A 7,740-nucleotide genomic window follows, 5' to 3' on the forward strand; every position below is an offset into this window, starting at 1 on the left:
GTTATTCAGGGGTGGAGGGGTTTCTTTTACTTCGGTTTGTTCAATCTCTTATTTTTCCTAATGTATTTCCTCTTGTTTGTTCAGTTCTGGAGTTGGACTGTAGGTTGAGGGAAGTCCTTTTGTAGTTTTGGGATTTAATTAAGGGGAGAGTTGTGGTTCTAAATCTCTCTGCTGATCCCGGTATCCACCAAAAGGTTTATGGATAGTCTGAAACCCACTTCCCACTGCCTTGGAGTCTGTCTCTGCAGTAGGGTTGTAGTTTTACTCCCCGAAAGCAAAATGAGGTTAACAGAGAGAAGAGAATGGAGCAGGCAGTGGGGTGAGGAGGGGGTGGAGAGAGAGAGGAGAGGGAAAACCGATGAGTGTACCAACTGGTAAGTGAAAAGAGACACAAAGACTGAAACAAATATAAATAAATGCAATAACCATGACCTAAAACTAACCAACAACCACATAAAAAGCTAAAACATACAATGGTCCTAACGTACATGCTGACCAACCTCCTTTTTGGTGTGCTATTCCTTTATACAAGATGAGATTTACAAAGAACTAAGAAAAAAGGCAAAAGAAAAAAAAGGCAAAAAGAGATAGATTAAAGTCAGTAGACTAACAGAACCAACCAAGTACACTCAGATTTTTCCTTTAAGTCCAGTGTCCTTTCAGCTCTGATTTCTAGCTGTCGTTACATGCTGGTAGAATTGTTCACAGTTAGGGTCAGTTGCCACTGGCCTGATGTGAAGAACAGTTCAGATATGGGCCCTCTGCCCAGTCTATTACTGAGATCTGGCTTTTTCTATTTATCAAGAGGGATGAGCCTCTGCCATTCCTGTTTTGATATTGTTACCTTGGACTCCCAGCAGGTGGTGGTATTTCATGGCTGCAGTCAGAGGGGAGTGAGCTGGTTACGGATCCATGACCTACAGCAACTTCCCCATACATGGGGGGAGTTCTACAGGCTTTTATCTGGGCTAGGGGTGTGGTGTGGCAGTGGCAGCAGCAGCCAGGCAGTGGCAATCTCAGAAGATCCTGCTTGTGGGGGCTTCATGGTCTGAAGTTGTGGGTAGCCTCAGGCATGAGCTGGGAATGACTGCAGTGGCAACATTCGCGACTGAGGGAGCAGCCCAGACTGCTGTGATACCTGAGTAGCAACGGTGGGTGACGGTGGCAGCTGAGCTCCCTGTGAATAGCAGCCTGTGGAAGGTGGGAGCTGCAGCCCTTGGGAGACAGCTAGGGCCTTTATGCGTGTTCTCTATTGCAGAGGGTCTCACAGACCAGGCTGCCCCATCGCCATCTTGCCGGAAGTCCGAGAAGTATATTTTAAATGAGGAAATGCTGAGGGAAATTTACATTAGAGTGCATTATCAGTTGTCATGGACCAAAGGGGAGAGTAAAATAATTGTCAGTAAAAGGCAAATGATCCCAGGGAGAAGGGATGGGGGAGAAAGAAAAGAGCTGCAAATGAGGCTATGTACGTGGGTGCAAACGAATACAGACTGGGCAAAAAATAGGTCATGGTGTGTAAGACTCTAAATAACAAGAATAAGATTGACACAAGCCACCTGGGAGATTCAGGGTGAGAGGGGAGATGGTGTCAAGCGCAATGCCATCCACAGAACTAGAGGGGAGAACAAGCATTTTTAGAGTCTGCTGGGTCAGATCTTCTCAGTTGGCTGTCTGTGAAAGTGCCCAAGGGATGTTCTCTTGTCCACCAACTACCCTCTCAGTGGAACCAGCATAAGGTATAAGCATTCATCTGTCATTGAAGGAAGACACTGAAAGGGAGGGACAGTAGAATAGGATGCAGAAGACAACGTGTAATATGATTCAGCCTTTAAACACATCAGTGTTTACAACACCTGAAGTTTAAATTGTGACTACATTTCCCAAATGAGAGAAAATATTCATAGTTTGTGGGAAAATGCATTGTGTGCCTCAGATTATGACCTGGCTGTGAATTTCCTCTGCTCCCACAAACAGTGAGAAAAATTGGCAAAACTATGTGCAATTCTTCTTCTCAGACATGGACCCCGAAGAGGGCACCCTCGTGTCTTGGAGGTATGGAAGGGAACTCTCAAAGACCTGAGAAGAACGACATGGGAGCAGGAGAGGGACAGCACCTGGAGTTCACATGGGGTCAGGAATAGTTTCTGGTCCGAAAGATGGAGTCGGCTTAAAAGCCTTATAAATCAGCGAAACTCAGATCGAGATCTCAGAAGGGGTTTACATAGTTCTCAAGAAAATTTTGCCCTTTATTAACTGCTGCTCTGGTAAGCCCAAGGACTTTTAGAGCACAAGCCCCCCAAAAATCAGGGGGAAAAAACCTGCCAGAATAAGACACTCATAAGAATAGAAGAAAATCTCAACACCCAATGGTCAAACTTACAATGTCTATCTCCACACTACAAAGGACTGAGAAATGTGACCCACAATAAGAAATATTAACATGTAGAAACTGATCCAGAGTCACGTGGGTGAGAGATTGCATAGACAAGATCCTTGAAAATATGATTGGCACCCCAAGTCACACATGTGAGGGCAAGTGCACAGGTCCGGGCCCTCCAGGGGTGCCCCACAGTCTCCAATGAAAGTGTGGGCAAGGACCCGGATTAACCCTTTCCCTGCTCACCCACTTAGAGGCTCAGTCATGTTCTGTACTGGGCAAGCAGGCAGCGCACTGTCCTTCCCAACATGCACCGTGCATGCACCAGAAAGAGGGGGACCATGCGGGTGTACTCGCCAGCTAGACATTCTGTGCTTGTGCAGAAGGAGGGCTGCTACCATCAGGGACATGCACGATTATCCTCCCCACCCCACCCTGTCCCCAAACTAAAAAAAAATCCAAAACACACTGCCACCCACAGTGCCCCCGCATCCCGCATCCATCCTGTCCCAGTCTGCATGCTAGTGAGTGCGGAAAACCCATGGCGAGTGTCTGTGGCTATGCCAGGCTGCAGGTCTGGAGTGCTGCTGATCAGAGTTATTCTGATCTGAAGATTTTGGCATTCAAGGTATTCAGATGATAGCCTGAGTTGTTCATGGAGTTTTTCATCAGTAGTCTGAAACTATTAAATATAATCAGGATTATCATAAAACTCTGTTTCTGAAAACACTAAATGAACAATGCCTGGAAGGAGAATTTTGTGATATTGCTATTGTAGTTGAGTATGTGAAATTCAGAGTGCACAGATTTGTTCTTGCCGCCTGCCGCACCTGTTTTAAAAAACTTTTCAAGAAGCTTGAGGTTGATTGTTCTTCAGTAATAGAAATAGATTTTCTCATTCTGATATATTTGAAAAGATCCTGAACTACATGTGCACCAAAAAGATTCCTGTGAAAAAAGATGTTAACTTGATGTCATCAGGTCAGATTCTTGGTATCTGATTTTTGAACAAGCTCTGTTTTCAGAAGCATGATGTGTCTAGTCCTGATGAAAATAATGGCCAATCAAAAAGTAAATATTGCCTCAAAATAAATCGCCCCATGGGAAATGCTGCTGACACTCAGGATGTGGAAGAAATTGAGGATCAGGATGACAATCGCTCTGATAACACTGTGGAAGGTACCTCCGCCCCTCTGAGTCAGGAGGACTGCAAGTCACCCACGACAATGCTCATGGTACAGAAAGTGATTTTGAAAGTGCTGAGGAGTGAGCAAGTTCAGAAAGTCAATTGCTATGGCCAGAAAGCGGAATTCTGCAGACCTCAGAATCAAAGGACTTGGGATCCCAGGTCCCTTGTGTCTTAACATTTAATGATAGGATGAGAGAAGTGAAAGATGAGCAGACACCAGGCTGGACAACAGCTGCTAGTGACATGAAATTTGAGTATTTTCTTTATGGTCACTATCAGGAGCACATTGTCCGTCAGCACATTTTCTGATGAAGGCAGATTGAGGAAGCATGAAAAAATCCACATAGCAGACCAGCCATTTGTGTGTGAGATGTGCACAAAAACTTTCACCACACAGGCCCACCTGAAAGGGCACCTAAAAATCCACACAGTTGTGGCGTGTGTGGAAAGTCCTTTATTCATGCCCCAGACTTAAAGAAGCATGAGAGAGTTCACAATAATGAAAGACCGTTGGCATGTCACATGTGTGACAAAGCCTTCAAACACAAGTCCCACCTTAAGGATCACGAAAGAAGACACAGAGGAGAAAACCCTTTTGTGTGTGGCTTCTGCACCAAGGCATTTGCCAAGGCATCGGACCTGAAAAGGCATGAAAACAATATGCACACTGAAAGGAAACCAATTACCCCTGTGTCATCCAAAGCAAGACAGAACAGTTGCAGGCAGCAGCCATGGCTGCTGAAGCAGAGCAGCAGTTAGAAACAATAGCTTGTAGCTAGAGGTGATGGAACAGGAACACTTGTCTGGGAAGCAGAGACTGAGATTATATGGATCATAATGAATGAACACATGTTACTCTATTTTTGTGGACAGATATGGAGCACTGTACTCACTGGACTTAAGGTAGTGCTTGGTTAGGTATTTTTAAGATTTTTCAAGGAAATAATCCTCACATCCAACCAAACTATTTCAGTCCTGTCTGGTGCGTAGTATTCATGTTGCCAGCACCCTTCCCCTTCTTTTTTATGATTTTAATGTGAGAACTCCTGTGTTCAGTTTAGAAATGAGAGACTTCTATTTTTAATTCCTCTACACTTGCTGCACTGATGAGTGTCCTGCACAGAGTAACAATTGAGTAAATTGATTTCCTTATCATCAAAATACTATGCAACTTATGGTCAAAACAGTAGTTTTGATAACTTAATAAAAGTACTTCAAATAGACGCAGAAAATCTTGATGGGTGGTTGACCAAGAACACTGCACAAATGTGGGAACAAGTTCTGAAGATGCAGAATGCTGTTAGATTTGTATTTGGTTTGTTGGTTTTATATCACTGTTTTTCACTGTTTTGTGGGCAAATAATGGTTGTTTTGCTGAAATGTTTTTCATCCATTTTGATTGCTCTGTATTCATCCCAAAAGTTGTAGTGACACATACTGGAAGTTGAACAAACCCACCTGGATGATGGTGTCTTGTGGATGAGTTCTTGGTTTTCTCTTATTTGGGGCATTGCTATTCTGCACCAGCTGGAATTTGTGGAGTGGACCAATGGTGAGAGAATAGAAAAGGTTCTCAGACAAGGTTTTACATGTACAACTATTGCAAGATTTCCTGGATTACAATAATTCTTAACTGATTTTAAAATTGGATTCTTGGGGATGTTCAATAAGATGGTGACGGGACAAACTGAACTGTGACAATCTCCACAAAAAGTGACTCCTGAAGGCAGTTCCATGCACTGCTGCAGCTGCCACCCACATGGGGGTGACTGCTATAGCCAGGTCCATGCAGCAAACAGCCTCCTTCACACTATGGCCTCCGCAAGGGACTACTGCTGTTTGCTACCAGCTACTGACACTGTGACTCTCAGCTCTAGTCCAGGAATTCCTGGCTCACTCCTCCACCCCAAACCACTGGCAGCACACCAAATGCAGCACCCAGCTATATCACTGGTTGATAGTGCCTGATGCCAGACACACACCATCGCCCATCATAGTGGATCATCTATGGACTCAGAAGAGTGGGAAAAAAAGGATGAGTCAAGAGAAAGGATTAGCAAAAGAGGAGTTGCCCATTGCAGCCATTTTCCAGACAGAAATTCGCACTGCCCCACCCATCTCCAAGCAGCCTCCACTTTGTTTCTAAGGTAACTTGCCTAAACAGGAGACAGAAGGACCTCCTCTACGCTGAATCAGACACAGACAACTTGGTCCTCAGGCAGCAAGGCACCAAGACAAGGGAACTGACCCAATCTATGAGTAAATCTATCTGCCTGTAATGAGAGCAAAGGGGAGGGGCTAGAGATCAGAGATGAAGAGACTTTAGACACTCAGGAAAGACTCCAGAGCTAGTCTGGTTTCTTATTTTGATTTTTGATTTTATTGTTTTGACTGTTTGTTTTGTTCACTTTTGTTTGCTTTTTGATTTAGACTACCTGCTTGTGTTGGGGAAAAACACATCAAAAGGTATGATTTTATTAGACTGTCTTTGTGTGATTACCAGTATACTTTAGGGAATTTTGTTTGTTTTTTATGCTTTTCTGGCCTTGTGTCTCTTTTCATTCATTAGTTGGTAGTGTATGTCTGTTTTCCCTCTTACATTTCTCTCTCTCCAACTTCCTCTTGACCCCCCTTCTTCCATTACTTTTCTTTTCCTTACCTCTTTTTGTTCCAGGGAACAACCCTAAACCCCACTTCATGGACAGAGTATAAGGCAGGGGAAAGTGGGTCCCAGTGTGCCCATACACCTGTTGACAGATACAGGGATATACAGATAGATTCTGAATCACAGCTTCCCCCTCAATTAAACCTAAAAACAGCAAAAAGTACAGTCCCAAAACCACAGTCCAGCCTCAGAAGTGAACAAAGCCAGAGGACCCACAAAAGGAAGAACAGGAAATTGAACAAAAGGAAGTAAAAGCAACCACACCTTCCCTGAAAAACAGAATTAAAGAAGGGAAGAGAAATTGGGGGAGAAAAATCTACACAAATGAAGAAAAACCAAAAGAAGAATATGGTTCTCTCACAGACCCCTGGGAGGTCAGACAGTGAGAAAACTGACTTCAGAAAACTGACCCTAGAATGACTGGTCTCAGACTACAAGCCCAGATATCAAGACATTAATGGAGAGATTTTTAAAAATTGAGGAGAGAAAAGAAGAAACTAGGAAGGAGTTGATAACTGAGATAACAGTGGTAAAGAATACTCTGTATGAAATAAATAACAAACTGATAAGCATGGAAAGCAGAATTAGCCAAGCAGAAGAAAGAATCTCAGAGCTTGAGGACCAAAATATAGAACTAACCCAAAAACTGTCAAAAACATAGAAAAGAAGTTTTAAAAGACAGAACAAAACCGTCAAGAGATGAGCGATTACTTCAAGAGACTAAACCTAAGAGTAATTGAACTTGCTGTGGCAGAAAGAGAGACAGAGGCCCCCTGGAACAAACATTCCATGGAATTGCTCAAGAAAACATCCCTCATCCCATCAGTGATGTGGAAATTCAAAGACAAGGATTCAGAGAACCTCTGCAAGAAAACAAATGAGAAGACCAACTCAGAAACACATAATAATTCGCCTAAATAAAGTAGGTATAAAAGAAAAAATCCTAAAGGTAGCAAGAGGAAAAGGTCAGATTGCCTACCATAGAAGACCAATTAGAATAGCAGCAGATTTATCTTCAGAAACCCTGCAGGCTAGAAGAACTTGGAGCCATATCTTCAAAGTTCTAAAAGATAAACAATTTCAACCGAGCCTACCCAGCCAAGCTAGGCTTCATCAGTGAGGGAGAATTAAAATCCTTCCCAGATATAAAATTCCTAAGAACTTATGCTGCCACCAGACCACCTCTACAAGAAACACTTAAGAAAGTATTAAAACAGAAGAAAAGGGAAAAAGAATAACAATGAAGAGTATAGGAAAAAGATTAACAGCACACATGAACCAACCCCAAAACCAAAAGAAAGACAACAAACAAACAGTAACAACAACAACAGCTCAATGAGAACCCCATGATGGGGATCAACTCTCACATTTTAATAGTTTGCCTGAATGTGAATGGACTAAATGCACCACTGAAAAGACATAGAATGGCAAAATGGATAAAATACCACCAGGCAACAATATATTGCCTCCAAGAGACTCATCTCACTAGAAAGGACATTCATAGAC

General features: G+C 43.1%; 1 pseudogene; it reads left to right on the plus strand.

The window, feature by feature from the left end:
• The first annotated feature begins 2,721 nt into the window (after window positions 1–2,721).
• LOC103268900 lies at window positions 2,722–4,348 on the plus strand (annotated as a pseudogene).
• The last annotated feature ends 3,392 nt before the right edge of the window (window positions 4,349–7,740 follow it).

Source organism: Carlito syrichta, unplaced genomic scaffold (genome assembly GCF_000164805.1).
Source record: "Carlito syrichta isolate Samal-C Ts95f unplaced genomic scaffold, Tarsius_syrichta-2.0.1 Scaffold308964, whole genome shotgun sequence".
Taxonomy (NCBI): domain Eukaryota; kingdom Metazoa; phylum Chordata; class Mammalia; order Primates; family Tarsiidae; genus Carlito; species Carlito syrichta.